Source organism: Lissotriton vulgaris, chromosome 1_1 (assembly GCF_964263255.1).
Source record: "Lissotriton vulgaris chromosome 1_1, aLisVul1.2, whole genome shotgun sequence".
Lineage (NCBI taxonomy): Eukaryota > Metazoa > Chordata > Amphibia > Caudata > Salamandridae > Lissotriton > Lissotriton vulgaris.
Window position 1 is genome coordinate 243,763,888 of NC_141685.1, and position 25,542 is coordinate 243,789,429.

The 25,542-nt window shown below is 41.0% G+C and overlaps 17 non-coding genes across 17 annotated transcripts; all 17 read right to left on the bottom strand.

The window, feature by feature from the left end:
- Window positions 1-922: 922 nt before the first annotated feature.
- TRNAC-GCA (transfer RNA cysteine (anticodon GCA)) lies at window positions 923-994 on the bottom strand. Its single transcript has one exon. It is a non-coding gene; the product is annotated as a tRNA-Cys (tRNA).
- Window positions 995-7,605: 6,611 nt separating this feature from the next.
- On the bottom strand, window positions 7,606-7,677 carry TRNAC-GCA (transfer RNA cysteine (anticodon GCA)). Its single transcript has one exon. It is a non-coding gene; the product is annotated as a tRNA-Cys (tRNA).
- Window positions 7,678-8,687: 1,010 nt separating this feature from the next.
- On the bottom strand, window positions 8,688-8,759 carry TRNAC-GCA (transfer RNA cysteine (anticodon GCA)). The gene has a single exon. It is a non-coding gene; the product is annotated as a tRNA-Cys (tRNA).
- A 1,010-nt stretch (window positions 8,760-9,769) lies between these two features.
- On the bottom strand, window positions 9,770-9,841 carry TRNAC-GCA (transfer RNA cysteine (anticodon GCA)). The gene has a single exon. It is a non-coding gene; the product is annotated as a tRNA-Cys (tRNA).
- Window positions 9,842-11,936: 2,095 nt separating this feature from the next.
- Window positions 11,937-12,008, bottom strand: TRNAC-GCA (transfer RNA cysteine (anticodon GCA)). Its single transcript has one exon. It is a non-coding gene; the product is annotated as a tRNA-Cys (tRNA).
- Window positions 12,009-13,019: 1,011 nt separating this feature from the next.
- TRNAC-GCA (transfer RNA cysteine (anticodon GCA)) lies at window positions 13,020-13,091 on the bottom strand. Its single transcript has one exon. It is a non-coding gene; the product is annotated as a tRNA-Cys (tRNA).
- A 1,010-nt stretch (window positions 13,092-14,101) lies between these two features.
- TRNAC-GCA (transfer RNA cysteine (anticodon GCA)) lies at window positions 14,102-14,173 on the bottom strand. Its single transcript has one exon. It is a non-coding gene; the product is annotated as a tRNA-Cys (tRNA).
- Window positions 14,174-15,185: 1,012 nt separating this feature from the next.
- On the bottom strand, window positions 15,186-15,257 carry TRNAC-GCA (transfer RNA cysteine (anticodon GCA)). The gene has a single exon. It is a non-coding gene; the product is annotated as a tRNA-Cys (tRNA).
- Window positions 15,258-16,268: 1,011 nt separating this feature from the next.
- TRNAC-GCA (transfer RNA cysteine (anticodon GCA)) lies at window positions 16,269-16,340 on the bottom strand. Its single transcript has one exon. It is a non-coding gene; the product is annotated as a tRNA-Cys (tRNA).
- Window positions 16,341-17,350: 1,010 nt separating this feature from the next.
- TRNAC-GCA (transfer RNA cysteine (anticodon GCA)) lies at window positions 17,351-17,422 on the bottom strand. The gene has a single exon. It is a non-coding gene; the product is annotated as a tRNA-Cys (tRNA).
- Window positions 17,423-18,434: 1,012 nt separating this feature from the next.
- On the bottom strand, window positions 18,435-18,506 carry TRNAC-GCA (transfer RNA cysteine (anticodon GCA)). The gene has a single exon. It is a non-coding gene; the product is annotated as a tRNA-Cys (tRNA).
- Window positions 18,507-19,517: 1,011 nt separating this feature from the next.
- On the bottom strand, window positions 19,518-19,589 carry TRNAC-GCA (transfer RNA cysteine (anticodon GCA)). Its single transcript has one exon. It is a non-coding gene; the product is annotated as a tRNA-Cys (tRNA).
- Window positions 19,590-20,599: 1,010 nt separating this feature from the next.
- TRNAC-GCA (transfer RNA cysteine (anticodon GCA)) lies at window positions 20,600-20,671 on the bottom strand. The gene has a single exon. It is a non-coding gene; the product is annotated as a tRNA-Cys (tRNA).
- Window positions 20,672-21,683: 1,012 nt separating this feature from the next.
- Window positions 21,684-21,755, bottom strand: TRNAC-GCA (transfer RNA cysteine (anticodon GCA)). The gene has a single exon. It is a non-coding gene; the product is annotated as a tRNA-Cys (tRNA).
- Window positions 21,756-22,767: 1,012 nt separating this feature from the next.
- On the bottom strand, window positions 22,768-22,839 carry TRNAC-GCA (transfer RNA cysteine (anticodon GCA)). Its single transcript has one exon. It is a non-coding gene; the product is annotated as a tRNA-Cys (tRNA).
- Window positions 22,840-23,850: 1,011 nt separating this feature from the next.
- On the bottom strand, window positions 23,851-23,922 carry TRNAC-GCA (transfer RNA cysteine (anticodon GCA)). The gene has a single exon. It is a non-coding gene; the product is annotated as a tRNA-Cys (tRNA).
- A 1,011-nt stretch (window positions 23,923-24,933) lies between these two features.
- TRNAC-GCA (transfer RNA cysteine (anticodon GCA)) lies at window positions 24,934-25,005 on the bottom strand. The gene has a single exon. It is a non-coding gene; the product is annotated as a tRNA-Cys (tRNA).
- Window positions 25,006-25,542: the final 537 nt, after the last annotated feature.

Consider the following 25,542-nt stretch of genomic DNA (forward strand, 5'->3'; position numbering starts at 1 on the left):
TTGAAACTGTGGAACTGTAGAAGTAGTTCTTAATATTATTTAATAAAGGAAAAATGGATCATTAAAAAAAATATGTATTTGTTTGATTGGTATTTTATTTGAATAGGCAGTGGTACATAGGACCAATGCCTGCACTTAAAATGTTTGTTTTGAAACATTCTCAAAGGGGAAGAGGTTTTTACGGGATACCTTATTGTTTCATGTTTGGTTACCACAATCACTCAGATGGTGATGAAGTATGATTGTTTTGGGCCACATTACGGTGGAAAAACATTTCTACATACCACTAGAATTCGCTATTTGGAAGGTACACCCAAACACCCCTTTCACGGACCTTCGATTTAAAACATCAGAAAAAGCCACTTTGTGCTTGCAAATGGCCTGATTCTTCAGGCCAGCCTTCTTGCAACTGCAACAATGGTTCGTACATCTTGCACGTAGGCAGAGCATTTAAGGAGAAATTAAATAGTTCCTACGTTGCACAAAAATGAAGTGCTTCAAACAAGCACATACTTTGAATGCACAGGGAAAAGGTGGAATATATGTAAGACTGAGGACACAGGTGAAATGAGAAATAGACTGACTGCATCGCTGCACAGTATTCTAAGCCATTTCTTTAGTGCGATTCAAGAAAGCACCAAACAGTATAACAAATTTGTCAATTTGTTTCATAGTCCATTCCCTTTCTTTAGGTCTGTAAAAGGAAGAGCCAAATTCCCAAAAAGATCAATGATCTTTCAGAAAGTTCCCAAAGGGAACACCAAGCCGAGTGTTAAAACTGCATTTACTCACAGGTTTTGAGCAGCAAACTCTGTAATGCTATTAAAGTGCAATATCCAAGGGAACACTGGCTCTGTCAAAGATGATCCAAAAGGAATTGATGAAAAGTCCCAACTACAAACAACAGAATCAAAATAGTCTGAGGGGACACCTGGATTTGAACCAGGGACCTCTTGATCTGCAGTCAAATGCTCTACCACTGAGCTATATCCCCCGCTTTTCAGAAAAATTAGAATGACATAATATCAGTACATCATGAAAGAGTGAGAGGATCATGCTAAGTTGTGCCGGAAAGTACAGGCTTGAAACTGTGGAACAGGAGAAGTAGTCCTTAATATTATTTATTAAAGTAAAACTGGATCATTTAAAAAAACAGATTAATTTGTTTCATTGCTATTTTATTTGAATAGGCAGTGGTACATAAGACCAATGCCTCTACATACAATGATTGCTTTGAAACATTCTCAAAGGGGAAGAGGTTTTTACGGGATACCTTATTATTTCATGTTTGGTTACCACAATCACTCAGATGGTGATGAAGTATGATTGTTTTGGGCCACATTACGGTGGAAAAACATTTCTACATACCACTACAATTCGGTATTTGGAAGGAACACCCAAACACCCCTTGCAAGTACCTTCAATTTAATACATCAAAAAAAGCCTCTTTGTGCTTGCAACTGGCCTGATTCTTCAGACCAGCCTTCTTGCAACTGCAACAAGGGTTTGTACATCTTGTACGTAGGCAGAGCTTTCAAGGAGAAATTAAATAGTTCCTACGTTGCACAAAAATGAAGTGCTTCAAACAAGCACATACTTTGTATGGACAGAGAAGAGATGGAATATATGTAAGACTGAGGACACAGGTGTAATGAGAAATAGATTGATTGCATAGCTGCCCAGTATTCTAAGCCATTTCTTTAGTGCGATTCAAGAGAGCACCAAACAGTATAACAAATTTGTCAATTTGTTTCATAGTCCATTCCCTTATGGCCGAGATACCCGCCACCCCCTCTCAACACAATCCCCAAGAATTGGGAAACCGGAAACAGTTCTTGAACTTTTGGAAGGCGGGAAGGGAGTCACCCTTCCCGGCCGTATTTATTAAAATATGAAACAAAAGAAAACATTAAAATAACAGTTTCATATAATGTACAATTTCATTTCCACATTACGATGTTGGCTAACCTTAACAGATCTCTAATACAAAGGTTCTCCTAGCCGAACTAACATCCTACAAAACATTTGACTTGAAATTGTACATCCTAACGTTAAGGGCCAACGGCAAGGTCGTAACCGGTGTCAGATCCCTAAACCAGAAATACCCCCCTCACTTGTGAGAGGGGCGACCGCACAGAGGCGTACCTCAAGTGCATTTACCAATTTCCCTTTGTACTTGACGGGGGCCCAAATAAACTCGACGCCATTTAACGGTCGTTCGAGGACTCGTGTGAGGTGTCTAAAAGGTAGCGTAAACCCCCTCCCGCACCCCACACAACTTACCCATCTGCCGTCGCAGATGTCCTGGCCCCGGGAAATTCCCCAGGAGGGGCCGTAGCCCCTCCTATCTAGGAAGGGGCCTTGACCACCTTTCCTTTCCTTCCGGCGGCCTCTCCTTAGACAGGACCGCCTCCCCGTTGAGGGGCCAATTGGCCACCTCCCCCGCGCGCTCCCATCCGTAATGGGTGACGCCCCCTCATAGGGATCTTCCAATTACTGCTCACCGATCATGACCTTACCGCCACAGGCCGGATAGTTGACCGGCTATCCGGACCCCCCACAAAACACTCCTACCTAAAGGTCATGCTGTAAACTCCTTAACCATGCTATGAAGTCTCTTATGAGTAATTCGTTCCCCACCCGGGACAAATGAACACCGTCCCCCAAATACATACTGTCCCCTTTAATACAACCATGCGAAACAGAATGCAGTGTACTTGAACGAAACAATCTACTCATTTTATTATTAATTTTCCTTACTGAATGATTCAGCGCAGAAACAGAAATAGCCCCCCGCCACACTTTCCGTGGGATCATATGGGACCATGCAATTGTGCACCCTGGAACTCTTCTCGCCAACCAACTTACCGTGGAAAGCATCGCCTCAAGAAGAAGTCGTCTACCAGTGGTCACCAAATCATTGCCCCCAAGATGTACTATGACTACAGACGGCGGTGACCTTGTCCGCCCTAACAAACCCTCGAAATATGATTGAAACTGGTCAATACAGAGCCCGCCCTTTACGTAAAAGGACACACTGTACCCGTATTCCCCAACCACGTGAATCATGTCACCTGCTTTGAATACGTCCGCGGCACGCCTCACGTATGAGTGGCCCACAACCCACACCTCCTTTTTCACAGCCGGTAATGTCTGACCGCTGGCCCCCCGGTGTCGGGTCGACTGGACAGTCCGCCCCGCCTCGTAGGCTTGCGCAACTGAAAACCAAACAAAAAACAAGAAGCGTGAGTACATCGTTACAGCTTCACAACATGTGCAACCGTACATACCTCTTATAACAGTTCGAGGACCAACGCCCCACACGTTTTATTTGATCAACATTCAGACCCCTGGCTGTAGCTTCCGTAGCAGCCCCTATCCGAAAGGAATGGGTCCCAAAGTCGCCGGGGTTCAAGCCCGCGGCAGAAATCGACATCGCAAGCACCCGCTGAAACTGAAACCTCGTCAGTGGGGTGGCGTCAGCGTGTCTTAACAAGGTCCCCCCCCATGCTGCCGCCCTCTGCGCTAAATATGCTTCTACGCACCCAACAGGGTACATGGCAGACCCGGGGATCCTCTGGATGATTACACAGTCCCCGATTGCATCCTGATCGGATTTGGACTTTACAAACGAGACCGTCATCGTCTCCTCTCTGACCTGAATGTGTTCCCGGCACAGTCCCCCCATCGTATCCTGCTTGTTCTTTGCCACTAATTCGCTTACCCGCATAGCCCCATGGAATGCTAATGCAAATGCGGCTCGGAACAACACTGCTTCATACTGGGATGAACATGTTACCGGTAGCACGGATAATAACAGGGCCAACCTATCCAAACCTATCGGGTGCCTATCGTCTACTCTGCGACCCTCAAGGCGTTGCCACCCCCGTAGCGCTTTCTGCACAACGAAAGACGCTGTCGGGTCCTGGATCCCATGAGCCCTTGCCATGAAGGAAATGGCAGCCCGATGCCTCTGGGCCGTAGCTACTGACTTGCCTGCGTGACGTAAAGAGAGCAGGAATCTTACTACAGACTCTTCCAGACCCCAAAGCTCCCTCCCGGCGGTACCCAAAAAGGCCCAATAGGAACGGAACGCCCCTTCATATGCCTTCCTCGTCCTGGGTGCTAAACTCTCTCCCACGAGGTCTTGTAGTTCGGGGCACCGAGAGACCAGAGAGCTTCGGGAAAGGGTGCCGCCACCGGGTCCGCTGTGGGCAGAAAACCCCAGAAGGCCTGCATACGGAAACGAGAGAGCGCATCAGCCGCTTGGTTCATCACCCCCGGCACGTGCCGCGCCCTAAACAGTACATTTAGTTGCATGCACAACAACACAATTTCCTTGAGTAGTCTCAGAATCAATTTGCAACGTGATGCCTGACTATTGATACACTCAACCACGGTCATGTTATCAGACCAGAAAACCACAGAGTGACCCCTAAACCCTTCTGGCCACGTTTTCAAGGCCACCAGAATAGGGAACAGTGCGAGAAAAGCAATGTTACCCGTCAACCCGCACTCATGCCACCATGACGGCCATTTTTGAGCCGACCATTGTGTACCCAATATGGCGCCAAAACCCACACTCCCCGCCGAGTCTGTCCATAGTCCCAACTCCTCGGAAGACACTGCTGGTTTATTCCAGACAATTCGACCATTGAAATCCGCCAGGAATGCAATCCAAATGCGCATGTCCTGGCGAACCTCTGCCGAGAGTCTCGTACGAAGATGTCCTTCCTTCAAGCCGACCATGGACTGTGCAATCGAGCGGGAAAAGGGGCGTGCCATCGGCATTACTCTTAGGGCAAAATTCAACTGACCTACCACCTGTTGCAATTGATGTAAGTTCACTTTCGTTGCACGAATACATGTCTCAAGGGATAACCTGAATTTTAACACCTTTTCTTTAGGTAAATGAAAACAACCTTCCACTGAGTCGAGCTCGATCCCCAGAAACTCGATTAAGGTCGAGGGACCCACCGTCTTACCTGGCGCCAATGGCACACCAAATTGATTCATTAGGACACAAAATTCATGTAAGGCCTGTCCACACTCAGAATCCCCGGCTGCCCCCAGAAACAGAAAGTCATCGAGATAGTGCATAACATGTTGAAAACCTGTCTTCCTCGTGAATACCCACTGCAGAAAACAACTGAATTTCTCGAAATAGGCACATGAAATCGAGCATCCCATTGGCATACATTTATCCATGTAATAGCGACCCTGAAACTGAAAACCAAGGAGACGCTGATCGTCTGGGTGTACCGGGAGCAACCGGAACGCTGACTCGATGTCCGATTTGGCCATCAGCGTCCCGGGCCCCAGGCGATTCAACATGGCAACGGCCTCATCGAAAGATGCGTACCGCACCGAACATACTTCCGGATCTATCGCGTCATTCACGGAAAGACCATGTGGGGCTGACAAATTGTGTATCAGCCGAAACTCACCCGGGTCCTTCTTGGGAACCACCCCTAGAGGAGAACACACAAAATTAGCAACTGGTGGCAAATCGAATGGACCGGCGACACGACCTCGAGTCACCTCCTTCCTAATCTTTAACTGCACCACCGCCGTGTGCTGTAAGACCGACATTTGATTCTTACAGTCCGGTACCCCCTGAAAATCCCCCACTGGGATGCGGAAACCATATGAAAACCCGTTCCGCAACACCCCAGCGGAAGCATAATCTGGGTATTCGCTGAGCCAAGGAATCATTGCCATGGTATCAATCGGGGTCGGTAAAGGCGCCCCTCGGACTATATTAGACCTGTTTGGCGCCTCCCTTACCACCGTTATCACCCGTTTTGGCTCTGCACATGGACTCAGGATGGGATGGCTGCCCGCATCCCCCACATTCATGTCTGAATTTGCATGACCCCTGGGGTCTGGTACATTTGCCCCTGTTAAAATTCCAACAGATCCCCCTTTTACCTGTGTTGCCACTCGGCTTCGTGTGGGACTCGTTACCTGTACCCGTCCGAAAGGGCGTCCCAGAGTTTTGGCGGGAGGATTCCCCCCCGTTACTCCCTACTAATGGCACCTTCAACATCCCTGTACTCTCCATTTTTTGCCAAGACACAGAGTCGTAACAGTCCCAGGATAACAACGGGTTGTGTTCCTTAGCTTTTCTAAACAGATTATCATAGCAGAACCACTGATTGCCCCCATATGCCACAGAATACTCCATAATACGTGACTGATAAATGGGTAACTCGGTCAACAACTCAGGTCTGCGCTCCCCCATGATGGAAGTAAAAATTCCCCACGCTCTGCCCCAAGTACCAATGGTCTCATCAACCTTAAAGGCGGCCATTTTAGCGCGCCAAACACTCGGATGCATAAGCTCCTTGTGACTCTTTACATGCTCGATCTCGTAATGGTCGGTAAGCAACGAAAACATGTTTACATATTTGTCCGCCCAAATCAATTCCTTGACTTCTAGTGGGACGTGCTGGGCAATCTTCTCCTTTCGAGAAGGTGCAGAGTCCCCCCCCGCAATCGGCAATGGCCGCTTACCTGAAGTAGACCCCACGCTTGTCGCCGAACTTGGGCCTGCTGTACTTCCAACCGCTGGGACCTGCGGGGGAACAGGAGATGGAGTCTTCGCAGCCTCCCTAGATTCCCGCAGTTGCCTCATCACTGCCCGGGCGTCATCAGCCGTGGCGCCCTCGCTATCGTTTCCCAACCACGCTGCCAATTGCGCCGCTAACTCGGGGGGCATATCCTCCCTGTTCGCAGGGGTGACCACCACAGGGATTGGGTTCCCCTCCTTTGGCGCCGGGGTTGGCTCCTCCGCTTCGGGAACCGGGGTCTCCCCCCCAAGTGCTCCCCTTCTGGGCCTCTTGCTCTTTCCACCGGGAATTGTTCCCTGTAAAGGCCGTTTCGGTCCTCCCTCCCCGTCCTTAGCCTCAACCTTTCTCTTCAGATCGGCTATCTCCTTCATGAGCATGCGGAGCATCTCTTCGGTACCGACCCGCTTTCCGACCTTCTTGGGCATTCTTAGACGGGATATCTGTAAGACAAAAAGAGGGATTACAACGCTCAAAATTGCTCTTCGTTCCGTCTCGAGCTCACGTGCAGCGGGGAGGTGCAGCTTCAGAGCACAGGAACAAGAGGATGCTTTGTTGGCTTCCGTTCCTTTTATCCGTCTTCAGGGTGGGCGTGAACCCGCCCCCGCCTGCCTCCAAGGGCGTGGCCGGCCGTGTTGGTGTCTAGGCCAGCCCACTCTAGGGCGGGAAAAAGGCGCGCCCCGGCTACGCCGCTTCGGGCATACCAGCCGAGACTCGCCTCCCGCCCAAGATGGCTTCCCGGGGGGATCGTGGTACTCGACCATACGTTCGGGGGGACCGATTGGTCGCCCCTTTCCATTCTTTAGTGCTGTAAAAGGAAGAGCCAAATTCCAAAATAGATCAATGATCTTTCAGAAATTTCCCAAGGGGAATACCAAGCCGAGTGTTAAAACTCCATTTACTCACATGTTTTGAGCAGCAAACTCTGTAATGCTATTAAAGTGCAATATCCAAGGGAACACTGACTCTGTCAAAGATGATCCAAAAGGAATTGATGAAAAGTCCCAACTACAAACAACAGAATCAAAATAGTCTGAGGGGACACCCGGATTTGAACTAGGGACCACTTGATCTGCAGTCAAATGCTCTACCACTGAGCTATATCCCCAGCTTTTCAGTAAAATCAGAATGACATACTATCAGTACATCATGAAAGAGTGAGAGGATCATGCTAAGTTGTGCCGGAAAGTACAGGCTTGAAACTGTGGAACAGGAGAAGTAGTCCTTAATATTATTTATTAAAGTAAAACCGGATCATTTAAAAAACAGATTAATTTTTTCATTGCTATTTTATTTGAATAGGCCGTGGTACATAAGACCAATGCCTCTAAATACAATGATTGTTTTGAAACATTCTTGAAGGGGAAGAGGTTTTTACGTGACACATTATCATTTGATGATTGGTTACCACAATCACCGAGATGGTGGTGAAGTATGATTGTTTTTTGGCCAAATTACGATGGAAAAACATTTCTACATACCACTACAATTCGGTATTTGGAAAGAACACCCAAACACCCCTTTCAAGTACCTTCAATTTAATACATCAAAAAAAGCCACTTTGTGCTTGCAACTGGCCTGATTCTTCAGACCAGCCTTCTTGCAACTGCAACGAGGGTTTGTACATCTTGCACGTAGGCAGAGCTTTCAAGGAGAAATTAAATAGTTCCTAAGTTGCACAAAAATGAAGTGCTTCAAACAAACACATACTTTGTATGGACAGAGAAGAGATGGAATATATGTAAGACTGAGGACACAGGTGTAATGAGAAATAGATTGATTGCATAGCTGCCCAGTATTCTAAGCCATTTCTTTAGTGCGATTCAAGAGAGCACCAAACAGTATAACAAATTTGTCAATTGGTTTCATAGTCCATTCCCTTTGTTTGGAGCTGTGAAAGGTAGAGCCGAATTCCAAAATAGATCAATGATGTTTCAGAAATTTCCCACAGGGAATACCAAGCCCAGTGTAAAAAATGCAGTTACTCACAAGTTTTAATCAGCAACACTGTAATGTTATTAAAGTGTAACATCCAAGGGAACACTGACTCTGTCAAAGATGATCCAAATGTAATTCATGAAAATTCCCAACTACAAACAGCAGATTCGAAATAGTATGAGGGGATACCCGGATTTGAACCAGGGACCTCTTGATCTGCAGTCAAATGCTCTACCACTGAGCTATATCCCCAGCTGTCAGCCAAGATCAGAATGACAATATATCAGTACATCATGAAAGAGTGAGAGGATCATGCTAAGTTGTGCCGGAAAGTACAACCTTGAAACTGTGGAACTGTAGAAGTAGTTCTTAATATTATTTAATAAAGGAAAAATGGATCATTAAAAAAAATATGTATTTGTTTGATTGGTATTTTATTTGAATAGGCAGTGGTACATAGGACCAATGCCTGCACTTAAAATGTTTGTTTTGAAACATTCTCAAAGGGGAAGAGGTTTTTACGGGATACCTTATTGTTTCATGTTTGGTTACCACAATCACTCAGATGGTGATGAAGTATGATTGTTTTGGACCACATTACGGTGGAAAAACATTTCTACATACCACTACAATTCGGTATTTGGAAGGTACACCCAAACACCCCTTTCACGGACCTTCGATTTAAAACATCAGAAAAAGCCACTTTGTGCTTGCAAATGGCCTGATTCTTCAGGCCAGCCTTCTTGCAACTGCAACAATGGTTCGTACATCTTGCACGTAGGCAGAGCATTTAAGGAGAAATTAAATAGTTCCTACGTTGCACAAAAATGAAGTGCTTCAAACAAGCACATACTTTTAATGCACAGGGAAAAGGTGGAATATATGTAAGACTGAGGACACAGGTGAAATGAGAAATAGACTGACTGCATCGCTGCACAGTATTCTAAGCCATTTCTTTAGTGCGATTCAAGAAAGCACCAAACAGTATAAAAAATTTGTCAATTTGTTTCATAGTCCATTCCCTTTCTTTAGGTCTGTAAAAGGAAGAGCCAAATTCCCAAAAAGATCAATGATCTTTCAGAAAGTTCCCAAAGGGAACACCAAGCCGAGTGTTAAAACTGCATTTACTCACAGGTTTTGAGCAGCAAACTCTGTAATGCTATTAAAGTGCAATATCCAAGGGAACACTGACTCTGTCAAAGATGATCCAAAAGGAATTGATGAAAAGTCCCAACTACAAACAACAGAATCAAAATAGTCTGAGGGGACACCTGGATTTGAACCAGGGACCTCTTGATCTGCAGTCAAATGCTCTACCACTGAGCTATATCCCCCGCTTTTCAGAAAAATTAGAATGACATAATATCAGTACATCATGAAAGAGTGAGAGGATCATGCTAAGTTGTGCCGGAAAGTACAGGCTTGAAACTGTGGAACAGGAGAAGTAGTCCTTAATATTATTTATTAAAGTAAAACTGGATCATTTAAAAAACAGATTAATTTGTTTCATTGCTATTTTATTTGAATAGGCAGTGGTACATAAGACCAATGCCTCTACATACAATGATTGCTTTGAAACATTCTTAAAGTGGAAGAGGTTTTTACGTGACACATTATCATTTGATGATTGGTTACCACAATCACCGAGATGGTGGTGAAGTATGATTGTTTTTTGGCCAAAATACGATGGAAAAACATTTCTACATACCACTACAATTCGGTATTTGGAAGGAACACCCAAACACCCCTTTCAAGTACCTTCAATTTAATACATCAAAAAAAGGCACTTTGTGCTTGCAACTGGCCTGATTCTTCAGACCAGCCTTCTTGCAACTGCAACGAGGGTTTGTACATCTTGCACGTAGGCAGAGCTTTCAAGGAGAAATTAAATAGTTCCTAAGTTGCACAAAAATGAAGTGCTTCAAACAAACACATACTTTGTATGGACAGAGAAGAGATGGAATATATGTATGACTGAGGACACAGGTGTAATGAGAAATAGATTGATTGCATAGCTGCCCAGTATTCTAAGCCATTTCTTTAGTGCGATTCAAGAGAGCACCAAACAGTATAACAAATTTGTCAATTGGTTTCATAGTCCATTCCCTTTGTTTAGAGCTGTGAAAGGTAGAGCCGAATTCCAAAATAGATCAATGATGTTTCAGAAATTTCCCATAGGGAATACCAAGCCCAGTGTAAAAAATGCAGTTACTCACAAGTTTTAATCAGCAACACTGTAATGGTATTAAAGTGTAACATCCAAGGGAACACTGACTCTGCCAAAGATGATCCAAATGGGATTCATGAAAATTCCCAACTACAAACAGCAGATTCAAAATAGTATGAGGGGACACCCGGATTTGAACCAGGGACCTCTTGATCTGCAGTCAAATGCTCTACCACTGAGCTATATCCGAAGCTGTCAGCCAAGATCAGAATGACAATATATCAGTACATCATGAAAGAGTGAGAGGATCATGCTAAGTTGTGCCGGAAAGTACAACCTTGAAACTGTGGAACTGTAGAAGTAGTTCTTAATATTATTTATTAAAGGAAAAATGGATCATTAAAAAAAATATATGTATTTGTTTGATTGGTATTTTATTTGAATAGGCAGTGGTACATAGGACCAATGCCTGCACTTAAAATGTTTGCTTTGAAACTTTCTCAAAGGGGAAGAGGTTTTTACGGGATACCTTATTGTTTCATGTTTGGTTACCACAATCACTCAGATGGTGATGAAGTATGATTGTTTTGGGCCACATTACGGTGGAAAAACATTTCTACATACCACTAGAATTCGGTATTTGGAAGGTACACCCAAACACCCCTTTCACGGACCTTCGATTTAAAACATCAGAAAAAGCCACTTTGTGCTTGCAAATGGCCTGATTCTTCAGGCCAGTCTTCTTGCAACTGCAACAATGGTTCGTACATCTTGCACGTAGGCAGAGCATTTAAGGAGAAATTAAATAGTTCCTACGTTGCACAAAAATGAAGTGCTTCAAACAAGCACATACTTTTAATGCACAGGGAAAAGGTGGAATATATGTAAGACTGAGGACACAGGTGAAATGAGAAATAGACTGACTGCATCGCTGCACAGTATTCTAAGCCATTTCTTTAGTGCGATTCAAGAAAGCACCAAACAGTATAACAAATTTGTCAATTTGTTTCATAGTCCATTCCCTTTCTTTAGGTCTGTAAAAGGAAGAGCCAAATTCCCAAAAAGATCAATGATCTTTCAGAAAGTTCCCAAAGGGAACACCAAGCCGAGTGTTAAAACTGCATTTACTCACAGGTTTTGAGCAGCAAACTCTGTAATGCTATTAAAGTGCAATATCCAAGGGAACACTGACTCTGTCAAAGATGATCCAAAAGGAATTGATGAAAAGTCCCAACTACAAACAACAGAATCAAAATAGTCTGAGGGGACACCTGGATTTGAACCAGGGACCTCTTGATCTGCAGTCAAATGCTCTACCACTGAGCTATATCCCCAGCTTTTCAGAAAAATTAGAATGACATAATATCAGTACATCATGAAAGAGTGAGAGGATCATGCTAAGTTGTGCCGGAAAGTACAGGCTTGAAACTGTGGAACAGGAGAAGTAGTCCTTAATATTATTTATTAAAGTAAAACTGGATCATTTAAAAAACAGATTAATTTGTTTCATTGCTATTTTATTTGAATAGGCAGTGGTACATAAGACCAATGCCTCTACATACAATGATTGCTTTGAAACATTCTTAAAGTGGAAGAGGTTTTTACGTGACACATTATCATTTGATGATTGGTTACCACAATCACCGAGATGGTGGTGAAGTATGATTGTTTTTTGGCCAAATTACGATGGAAAAACATTTCTACATACCACTACAATTCGGTATTTGGAAGGAACACCCAAACACCCCTTTCAAGTACCTTCAATTTAATACATCAAAAAAAGGCACTTTGTGCTTGCAACTGGCCTGATTCTTCAGACCAGCCTTCTTGCAACTGCAACGAGGGTTTGTACATCTTGCACGTAGGCAGAGCTTTCAAGGAGAAATTAAATAGTTCCTAAGTTGCACAAAAATGAAGTGCTTCAAACAAACACATACTTTGTATGGACAGAGAAGAGATGGAATATATGTATGACTGAGGACACAGGTGTAATGAGAAATAGATTGATTGCATAGCTGCCCAGTATTCTAAGCCATTTCTTTAGTGCGATTCAAGAGAGCACCAAACAGTATAACAAATTTGTCAATTGGTTTCATAGTCCATTCCCTTTGTTTAGAGCTGTGAAAGGTAGAGCCGAATTCCAAAATAGATCAATGATGTTTCAGAAATTTCCCATAGGGAATACCAAGCCCAGTGTAAAAAATGCAGTTACTCACAAGTTTTAATCAGCAACACTGTAATGTTATTAAAGTGTAACATCCAAGGAAACACTGACTATGTCAAAGATGATCCAAATGGGATTCATGAAAATTCCCAACTACAAACAGCAGATTCAAAATAGTATGAGGGGATACCCGGATCTGAACCAGGGTCCTCTTGATCTGCAGTCAAATGCTCTACCACTGAGCTATATCCCCAACTGTCATGCAAGATCAGAATGACAATATATCAGTACATCATGAAAGAGTGAGAGGATCATGCTAAGTTGTGCCGGAAAGTACAACCTTGAAACTGTGGAACTGTAGAAGTAGTTCTTAATATTATTTATTAAAGGAAAAATGGATCATTAAAAAAAAATATGTATTTGTTTGATTGGTATTTTATTTGAATAGGCAGTGGTACATAGGACCAATGCCTGCACTTAAAATGTTTGTTTTGAAACATTCTCGAAGGGGAAGAGGGTTTTACGGGATACTTTATTATTTCATGTTTGGTTACCACAATCAATCAGATGGTGATGAAGTATGATTGTTTTGGGCCACATTACGGTGGAAAAACATTTCTACATACCAATACAATTCGGTATTTGGAAGGAACACCCAAACACCCCTTGCAAGTACCTTCAATTTAATACATCAAAAAAAGCCTCTTTGTGCTTGCAACTGGCCTGATTCTTCAGACCAGCCTTCTTGCAACTGCAACAAGGGTTTGTACATCTTGTACGTAGGCAGAGCTTTCAAGGAGAAATTAAATAGTTCCTAAGTTGCACAAAAATGAAGTGCTTCAAACAAACACATACTTTGTATGGACAGAGAAGAGATGGAATATATGTAAGACTGAGGACACAGGTGTAATGAGAAATAGATTGATTGCATAGCTGCCCAGTATTCTAAGCCATTTCTTTAGTGCGATTCAAGAGAGCACCAAACAGTATAACACATTTGTCAATTGGTTTCATAGTCCATTCCCTTTGTTTAGAGCTGTGAAAGGTAGAGCCGAATTCCAAAATAGATCAATGATGTTTCAGAAATTTCCCATAGGGAATACCAAGCCCAGTGTAAAAAATGCAGTTACTCACAAGTTTTAATCAGCAACACTGTAATGGTATTAAAGTGTAACATCCAAGGGAACACTGACTCTGCCAAAGATGATCCAAATGGGATTCATGAAAATTCCCAACTACAAACAGCAGATTCAAAATAGTATGAGGGGACACCCGGATTTGAACCAGGGACCTCTTGATCTGCAGTCAAATGCTCTACCACTGAGCTATATCCCAAGCTGTCAGCCAAGATCAGAATGACAATATATCAGTACATCATGAAAGAGTGAGAGGATCATGCTAAGTTGTGCCGGAAAGTACAACCTTGAAACTGTGGAACTGTAGAAGTAGTTCTTAATATTATTTATTAAAGGAAAAATGGATCATTAAAAAAAATATATGTATTTGTTTGATTGGTATTTTATTTGAATAGGCAGTGGTACATAGGACCAATGCCTGCACTTAAAATGTTTGTTTTGAAACATTCTCAAAGGGGAAGAGGTTTTTACGGGATACCTTATTGTTTCATGTTTGGTTACCACAATCACTCAGATGGTGATGAAGTATGATTGTTTTGGGCCACATTACGGTGGAAAAACATTTCTACATACCACTAGAATTCGGTATTTGGAAGGTACACCCAAACACCCCTTTCACGGACCTTCGATTTAAAACATCAGAAAAAGCCACTTTGTGCTTGCAAATGGCCTGATTCTTCAGGCCAGCCTTCTTGCAACTGCAACAATGGTTCGTACATCTTGCACGTAGGCAGAGCATTTAAGGAGAAATTAAATAGTTCCTACGTTGCACAAAAATGAAGTGCTTCAAACAAGCACATACTTTTAATGCACAGGGAAAAGGTGGAATATATGTAAGACTGAGGACACAGGTGAAATGAGAAATAGACTGACTGCATCGCTGCACAGTATTCTAAGCCATTTCTTTAGTGCGATTCAAGAAAGCACCAAACAGTATAACAAATTTGTCAATTTGTTTCATAGTCCATTCCCTTTCTTTAGGTCTGTAAAAGGAAGAGCCAAATTCCCAAAAAGATCAATGATCTTTCAGAAAGTTCCCAAAGGGAACACCAAGCCGAGTGTTAAAACTGCATTTACTCACAGGTTTTGAGCAGCAAACTCTGTAATGCTATTAAAGTGCAATATCCAAGGGAACACTGACTCTGTCAAAGATGATCCAAAAGGAATTGATGAAAAGTCCCAACTACAAACAACAGAATCAAAATAGTCTGAGGGGACACCTGGATTTGAACCAGGGACCTCTTGATCTGCAGTCAAATGCTCTACCACTGAGCTATATCTCCAGCTTTTCAGAAAAATTAGAATGACATAATATCAGTACATCATGAAAGAGTGAGAGGATCATGCTAAGTTGTGCCGGAAAGTACAGGCTTGAAACTGTGGAACAGGAGAAGTAGTCCTTAATATTATTTATTAAAGTAAAACTGGATCATTTAAAAAACAGATTAATTTGTTTCATTGCTATTTTATTTGAATAGGCAGTGGTACATAAGACCAATGCCTCTACATACAATGATTGCTTTGAAACATTCTTAAAGTGGAAGAGGTTTTTACGTGACACATTATCATTTGATGATTGGTTACCACAATCACCGAGATGGTGGTGAAGTATGATTGTTTTTTGGCCAAATTACGATGGAAAAACATTTCTACATACCACTACAATTCGGTATTTGGAAGGAACACCCAAACACCCCTTTCAAGTACCTTCAATTTAATACATCAAAAAAAGGCACTTTGTGCTTGCAACTGGCCTGATTCTTCAGACCAGCCTTCTTGCAACTGCAACGAGGGTTTGTACATCTTGCACGTAGGCAGAGCTTTCAAGGAGAAATTAAATAGTTCCTAAGTTGCACAAAAATGAAGTGCTTCAAACAAACACATACTTTGTATGGACAGAGAAGAGATGGAATATATGTATGACTGAGGACACAGGTGTAATGAGAAATAGATTGATTGCATAGCTGCCCAGTATTCTAAGCCATTTCTTTAGTGCGATTCAAGAGAGCACCAAACAGTATAACAAATTTGTCAATTGGTTTCATAGTCCATTCCCTTTGTTTAGAGCTGTGAAAGGTAGAGCCGAATTCCAAAATAGATCAATGATGTTTCAGAAATTTCCCATAGGGAATACCAAGCCCAGTGTAAAAAATGCAGTTACTCACAAGTTTTAATCAGCAACACTGTAATGTTATTAAAGTGTAACATCCAAGGAAACACTGACTATGTCAAAGATGATCCAAATGGGATTCATGAAAATTCCCAACTACAAACAGCAGATTCAAAATAGTATGAGGGGATACCCGGATCTGAACCAGGGTCCTCTTGATCTGCAGTCAAATGCTCTACCACTGAGCTATATCCCCAACTGTCATGCAAGATCAGAATGACAATATATCAGTACATCATGAAAGAGTGAGAGGATCATGCTAAGTTGTGCCGGAAAGTACAACCTTGAAACTGTGGAACTGTAGAAGTAGTTCTTAATATTATTTATTAAAGGAAAAATGGATCATTAAAAAAAAATATGTATTTGTTTGATTGGTATTTTATTTGAATAGGCAGTGGTACATAGGACCAATGCCTGCACTTAAAATGTTTGTTTTGAAACATTCTCGAAGGGGAAGAGGGTTTTACGGGATACTTTATTATTTCATGTTTGGTTACCACAATCAATCAGATGGTGATGAAGTATGATTGTTTTGGGCCACATTACGGTGGAAAAACATTTCTACATACCAATACAATTCGGTATTTGGAAGGAACACCCAAACACCCCTTGCAAGTACCTTCAATTTAATACATCAAAAAAAGCCTCTTTGTGCTTGCAACTGGCCTGATTCTTCAGACCAGCCTTCTTGCAACTGCAACAAGGGTTTGTACATCTTGTACGTAGGCAGAGCTTTCAAGGAGAAATTAAATAGTTCCTAAGTTGCACAAAAATGAAGTGCTTCAAACAAACACATACTTTGTATGGACAGAGAAGAGATGGAATATATGTAAGACTGAGGACACAGGTGTAATGAGAAATAGATTGATTGCATAGCTGCCCAGTATTCTAAGCCATTTCTTTAGTGCGATTCAAGAGAGCACCAAACAGTATAACAAATTTGTCAATTGGTTTCATAGTCTATTCCCTTTGTTTAGAGCTGTGAAAGGTAGAGCCGAATTCCAAAATAGATCAATGATGTTTCAGAAATTTCCCATAGGGAATACCAAGCCCAGTGTAAAAAATGCAGTTACTCACAAGTTTTAATCAGCAACACTGTAATGGTATTAAAGTGTAACATCCAAGGGAACACTGACTCTGCCAAAGATGATCCAAATGGGATTCATGAAAATTCCCAACTACAAACAGCAGATTCAAAATAGTATGAGGGGACACCCGGATTTGAACCAGGGACCTCTTGATCTGCAGTCAAATGCTCTACCACTGAGCTATATCCCAAGCTGTCAGCCAAGATCAGAATGACAATATATCAGTACATCATGAAAGAGTGAGAGGATCATGCTAAGTTGTGCCGGAAAGTACAACCTTGAAACTGTGGAACTGTAGAAGTAGTTCTTAATATTATTTATTAAAGGAAAAATGGATCATTAAAAAAAATATATGTATTTGTTTGATTGGTATTTTATTTGAATAGGCAGTGGTACATAGGACCAATGCCTGCACTTAAAATGTTTGTTTTGAAACATTCTCAAAGGGGAAGAGGTTTTTACGGGATACCTTATTGTTTCATGTTTGGTTACCACAATCACTCAGATGGTGATGAAGTATGATTGTTTTGGGCCACATTACGGTGGAAAAACATTTCTACATACCACTAGAATTCGGTATTTGGAAGGTACACCCAAACACCCCTTTCACGGACCTTCGATTTAAAACATCAGAAAAAGCCACTTTGTGCTTGCAAATGGCCTGATTCTTCAGGCCAGCCTTCTTGCAACTGCAACAATGGTTCGTACATCTTGCACGTAGGCAGAGCATTTAAGGAGAAATTAAATAGTTCCTACGTTGCACAAAAATGAAGTGCTTCAAACAAGCACATACTTTTAATGCACAGGGAAAAGGTGGAATATATGTAAGACTGAGGACACAGGTGAAATGAGAAATAGACTGACTGCATCGCTGCACAGTATTCTAAGCCATTTCTTTAGTGCGATTCAAGAAAGCACCAAACAGTATAACAAATTTGTCAATTTGTTTCATAGTCCATTCCCTTTCTTTAGGTCTGTAAAAGGAAGAGCCAAATTCCCAAAAAGATCAATGATCTTTCAGAAAGTTCCCAAAGGGAACACCAAGCCGAGTGTTAAAACTGCATTTACTCACAGGTTTTGAGCAGCAAACTCTGTAATGCTATTAAAGTGCAATATCCAAGGGAACACTGACTCTGTCAAAGATGATCCAAAAGGAATTGATGAAAAGTCCCAACTACAAACAACAGAATCAAAATAGTCTGAGGGGACACCTGGATTTGAACCAGGGACCTCTTGATCTGCAGTCAAATGCTCTACCACTGAGCTATATCTCCAGCTTTTCAGAAAAATTAGAATGACATAATATCAGTACATCATGAAAGAGTGAGAGGATCATGCTAAGTTGTGCCGGAAAGTACAGGCTTGAAACTGTGGAACAGGAGAAGTAGTCCTTAATATTATTTATTAAAGTAAAACTGGATCATTTAAAAAACAGATTAATTTGTTTCATTGCTATTTTATTTGAATAGGCAGTGGTACATAAGACCAATGCCTCTACATACAATGATTGCTTTGAAACATTCTTAAAGTGGAAGAGGTTTTTACGTGACACATTATCATTTGATGATTGGTTACCACAATCACCGAGATGGTGGTGAAGTATGATTGTTTTTTGGCCAAATTACGATGGAAAAACATTTCTACATACCACTACAATTCGGTATTTGGAAGGAACACCCAAACACCCCTTTCAAGTACCTTCAATTTAATACATCAAAAAAAGGCACTTTGTGCTTGCAACTGGCCTGATTCTTCAGACCAGCCTTCTTGCAACTGCAACGAGGGTTTGTACATCTTGCACGTAGGCAGAGCTTTCAAGGAGAAATTAAATAGTTCCTAAGTTGCACAAAAATGAAGTGCTTCAAACAAACACATACTTTGTATGGACAGAGAAGAGATGGAATATATGTATGACTGAGGACACAGGTGTAATGAGAAATAGATTGATTGCATAGCTGCCCAGTATTCTAAGCCATTTCTTTAGTGCGATTCAAGAGAGCACCAAACAGTATAACAAATTTGTCAATTGGTTTCATAGTCCATTCCCTTTGTTTAGAGCTGTGAAAGGTAGAGCCGAATTCCAAAATAGATCAATGATGTTTCAGAAATTTCCCATAGGGAATACCAAGCCCAGTGTAAAAAATGCAGTTACTCACAAGTTTTAATCAGCAACACTGTAATGTTATTAAAGTGTAACATCCAAGGAAACACTGACTATGTCAAAGATGATCCAAATGGGATTCATGAAAATTCCCAACTACAAACAGCAGATTCAAAATAGTATGAGGGGATACCCGGATCTGAACCAGGGTCCTCTTGATCTGCAGTCAAATGCTCTACCACTGAGCTATATCCCCAACTGTCATGCAAGATCAGAATGACAATATATCAGTACATCATGAAAGAGTGAGAGGATCATGCTAAGTTGTGCCGGAAAGTACAACCTTGAAACTGTGGAACTGTAGAAGTAGTTCTTAATATTATTTATTAAAGGAAAAATGGATCATTAAAAAAAAATATGTATTTGTTTGATTGGTATTTTATTTGAATAGGCAGTGGTACATAGGACCAATGCCTGCACTTAAAATGTTTGTTTTGAAACATTCTCGAAGGGGAAGAGGGTTTTACGGGATACTTTATTATTTCATGTTTGGTTACCACAATCAATCAGATGGTGATGAAGTATGATTGTTTTGGGCCACATTACGGTGGAAAAACATTTCTACATACCAATACAATTCGGTATTTGGAAGGAACACCCAAACACCCCTTGCAAGTACCTTCAATTTAATACATCAAAAAAAGCCTCTTTGTGCTTGCAACTGGCCTGATTCTTCAGACCAGCCTTCTTGCAACTGCAACAAGGGTTTGTACATCTTGTACGTAGGCAGAGCTTTCAAGGAGAAATTAAATAGTTCCTAAGTTGCACAAAAATGAAGTGCTTCAAACAAACACATACTTTGTATGGACAGAGAAGAGATGGAATATATGTAAGACTGAGGACACAGGTGTAATGAGAAATAGATTGATTGCATAGCTGCCCAGTATTCTAAGCCATTTCTTTAGTGCGATTCAAGAGAGCACCAAACAGTATAACAAATTTGTCAATTGGTTTCATAGTCTATTCCCTTTGTTTAGAGCTGTGAAAGGTAGAGCCGAATTCCAAAATAGATCAATGATGTTTCAGAAATTTCCCATAGGGAATACCAAGCCCAGTGTAAAAAATGCAGTTACTCACAAGTTTTAATCAGCAACACTGTAATGGTATTAAAGTGTAACATCCAAGGGAACACTGACTCTGCCAAAGATGATCCAAATGGGATTCATGAAAATTCCCAACTACAAACAGCAGATTCAAAATAGTATGAGGGGACACCCGGATTTGAACCAGGGACCTCTTGATCTGCAGTCAAATGCTCTACCACTGAGCTATATCCCAAGCTGTCAGCCAAGATCAGAATGACAATATATCAGTACATCATGAAAGAGTGAGAGGATCATGCTAAGTTGTGCCGGAAAGTACAACCTTGAAACTGTGGAACTGTAGAAGTAGTTCTTAATATTATTTATTAAAGGAAAAATGGATCATTAAAAAAAATATATGTATTTGTTTGATTGGTATTTTATTTGAATAGGCAGTGGTACATAGGACCAATGCCTGCACTTAAAATGTTTGTTTTGAAACATTCTCAAAGGGGAAGAGGTTTTTACGGGATACCTTATTGTTTCATGTTTGGTTACCACAATCACTCAGATGGTGATGAAGTATGATTGTTTTGGGCCACATTACGGTGGAAAAACATTTCTACATACCACTACAATTCGGTATTTGGAAGGTACACCCAAACACCCCTTTCACGGACCTTCGATTTAAAACATCAGAAAAAGCCACTTTGTGCTTGCAAATGGCCTGATTCTTCAGGCCAGCCTTCTTGCAACTGCAACAATGGTTCGTACATCTTGCACGTAGGCAGAGCATTTAAGGAGAAATTAAATAGTTCCTACGTTGCACAAAAATGAAGTGCTTCAAACAAGCACATACTTTTAATGCACAGGGAAAAGGTGGAATATATGTAAGACTGAGGACACAGGTGAAATGAGAAATAGACTGACTGCATCGCTGCACAGTATTCTAAGCCATTTCTTTAGTGCGATTCAAGAAAGCACCAAACAGTATAACAAATTTGTCAATTTGTTTCATAGTCCATTCCCTTTCTTTAGGTCTGTAAAAGGAAGAGCCAAATTCCCAAAAAGATCAATGATCTTTCAGAAAGTTCCCAAAGGGAACACCAAGCCGAGTGTTAAAACTGCATTTACTCACAGGTTTTGAGCAGCAAACTCTGTAATGCTATTAAAGTGCAATATCCAAGGGAACACTGACTCTGTCAAAGATGATCCAAAAGGAATTGATGAAAAGTCCCAACTACAAACAACAGAATCAAAATAGTCTGAGGGGACACCTGGATTTGAACCAGGGACCTCTTGATCTGCAGTCAAATGCTCTACCACTGAGCTATATCCCCAGCTTTTCAGAAAAATTAGAATGACATAATATCAGTACATCATGAAAGAGTGAGAGGATCATGCTAAGTTGTGCCGGAAAGTACAGGCTTGAAACTGTGGAACAGGAGAAGTAGTCCTTAATATTATTTATTAAAGTAAAACTGGATCATTTAAAAAACAGATTAATTTGTTTCATTGCTATTTTATTTGAATAGGCAGTGGTACATAAGACCAATGCCTCTACATACAATGATTGTTTTGAAACATTCTTAAAGCGGAAGAGGTTTTTACATGACACATTATCATTTGATGATTGGTTACCACAATCACCGAGATGGTGGTGAAGTATGAATGTTTTTTGGCCAAATTACAGAGGAAAAACATTTCTACATACCACTACAATTCGGTATTTGGAAGGAACACCCAAACACCCCTTTCAAATACCTTCGATTTAATACATCAAAAAAAGCCACTTTGTGCTTGCAACTGGCCTGATTCTTCAGACCAGCCTTCTTGCAACTGCAATGAGGGTTTGTACATCTTGCACGTAGGCAGAGCTTTCAAGGAGAAATTAAATAGTTCCTACGTTGCACAAAAATGAAGTGCTTCAAACAAGCACATACTTTTAATGCACAGGGAAAAGGTGGAATATATGTAAGACTGAGGACACAGGTGAAATGAGAAATAGACTGACTGCATCGCTGCACAGTATTCTAAGCCATTTCTTTAGTGCGATTCAAGAAAGCATCAAACAGTATAACAAATTTGTCAATTTGTTTCATAGTCCATTCCCTTTCTTTAGTGCTGTAAAAGGAAGAGCCAAATTCCAAAATAGATCAATGATCTTTCAGAAATTTCCCAAGGGGAATACCAAGCCGAGTGTTAAAACTCCATTTACTCACATGTTTTGAGCAGCAAACTCTGTAATGCTATTAAAGTGCAATATCCAAGGGAACACTGACTCTGTCAAAGATGATCCAAAAGGAATTGATGAAAAGTCCCAACTACAAACAACAGAATCAAAATAGTCTGAGGGGACACCCGGATTTGAACCAGGGACCTCTTGATCTGCAGTCAAATGCTCTACCACTGAGCTATATCCCCAAGTTTTCAGTAAAATCAGAATGACATAATATCAGTACATCATGAAAGAGTGAGAGGATCATGCTAAGTTGTGCCGGAAAGTACAGGCTTGAAACTGTGGAACAGGAGAAGTAGTCGTTAATATTATTTATTAAAGGAAAGCTGTATCATTTAAAAAACGGATTACTTTGTTTCATTGCTATTTTATTTGAATAGGCAGTGGTACATAAGACCAATGCCTCTACATACAATGATTGTTTTGAAACATTCTTAAAGGGGAAGAGGTTTTTACGTGACACATTATCATTTGATGATTGGTTACCACAATCACCGAGATGGTGGTGAAGTATGATTGTTTTTTGGCCAAATTACGATGGAAAAACATTTCTACATACCACTACAATTCGGTATTTGGAAGGAACACCCAAACACCCCTTTCAAGTACCTTTGATTTAATACATCAAAAAAAGCCACTTTGTGCTTGCAACTGGCCTGATTCTTCAGACCAGCCTTCTTGCAACTGCAACGAGGGTTTGTACATCTTGCACGTAGGCAGAGCTTTCAAGGAGAAATTAAATAGTTCCTAAGTTGCACAAAAATGAAGTGCTTCAAACAAACACATACTTTGTATGGACAGAGAAGAAATGGAATATATGTAAGACTGAGGACACAGGTGTAATGAGAAATAGATTGATTGCATAGCTACCCAGTATTCTAAGCCATTTCTTTAGTGCGATTCAAGAGAGCACCAAACAGTATAACAAATTTGTCAATTGGTTTCATAGTCCATTCCCTTTGTTTAGAGCTGTGAAAGGTAGAGCCGAATTCCAAAATAGATCAATGATGTTTCAGAAATTTCCCATAGGGAAAACCAAGCCCAGTGTAAAAAATGCAGTTACTCACAAGTTTTAATCAGCAACACTGTAATGGTATTAAAGTGTAACATCCAAGGGAACACTGACTCTGTCAAAGATGATCCAAATGGGATTCATGAAAATTCCCAACTACAAACAGCAGATTCAAAATAGTATGAGGGGACACCCGGATTTGAACCAGGGACCTCTTGATCTGCAGTCAAATGCTCTACCACTGAGTTATATCCCCAGCTGTCAGCCAAGATCAGAATGACAATATATCAGTACATCATGAAAGAGTGAGAGGATCATGCTAAGTTGTGCCGGAAAGTACAGGCTTGAAACTGTGGAACAGGAGAAGTAGTCCTTAATATTATTTATTAAAGTAAAACTGGATCATTTAAAAAACAGATTAATTTGTTTCATTGCTATTTTATTTGAATAGGCAGTGGTACATAAGACCAATGCCTCTACATACAATGATTGCTTTGAAACATTCTTAAAGTGGAAGAGGTTTTTACGTGACACATTATCATTTGATGATTGGTTACCACAATCACCGAGATGGTGGTGAAGTATGATTGTTTTTTGGCCAAATTACGATGGAAAAACATTTCTACATACCACTACAATTCGGTATTTGGAAGGAACACCCAAACACCCCTTTCAAGTACCTTCAATTTAATACATCAAAAAAAGGCACTTTGTGCTTGCAACTGGCCTGATTCTTCAGACCAGCCTTCTTGCAACTGCAACGAGGGTTTGTACATCTTGCACGTAGGCAGAGCTTTCAAGGAGAAATTAAATAGTTCCTAAGTTGCACAAAAATGAAGTGCTTCAAACAAACACATACTTTGTATGGACAGAGAAGAGATGGAATATATGTATGACTGAGGACACAGGTGTAATGAGAAATAGATTGATTGCATAGCTGCCCAGTATTCTAAGCCATTTCTTTAGTGCGATTCAAGAGAGCACCAAACAGTATAACAAATTTGTCAATTGGTTTCATAGTCCATTCCCTTTGTTTAGAGCTGTGAAAGGTAGAGCCGAATTCCAAAATAGATCAATGATGTTTCAGAAATTTCCCATAGGGAATACCAAGCCCAGTGTAAAAAATGCAGTTACTCACAAGTTTTAATCAGCAACACTGTAATGTTATTAAAGTGTAACATCCAAGGAAACACTGACTATGTCAAAGATGATCCAAATGGGATTCATGAAAATTCCCAACTACAAACAGCAGATTCAAAATAGTATGAGGGGATACCCGGATCTGAACCAGGGTCCTCTTGATCTGCAGTCAAATGCTCTACCACTGAGCTATATCCCCAACTGTCATGCAAGATCAGAATGACAATATATCAGTACATCATGAAAGAGTGAGAGGATCATGCTAAGTTGTGCCGGAAAGTACAACCTTGAAACTGTGGAACTGTAGAAGTAGTTCTTAATATTATTTATTAAAGGAAAAATGGATCATTAAAAAAAAATATGTATTTGTTTGATTGGTATTTTATTTGAATAGGCAGTGGTACATAGGACCAATGCCTGCACTTAAAATGTTTGTTTTGAAACATTCTCGAAGGGGAAGAGGGTTTTACGGGATACTTTATTATTTCATGTATGGTTACCACAATCAATCAGATGGTGATGAAGTATGATTGTTTTGGGCCACATTACGGTGGAAAAACATTTCTACATACCAATACAATTCGGTATTTGGAAGGAACACCCAAACACCCCTTGCAAGTACCTTCAATTTAATACATCAAAAAAAGCCTCTTTGTGCTTGCAACTGGCCTGATTCTTCAGACCAGCCTTCTTGCAACTGCAACAAGGGTTTGTACATCTTGTACGTAGGCAGAGC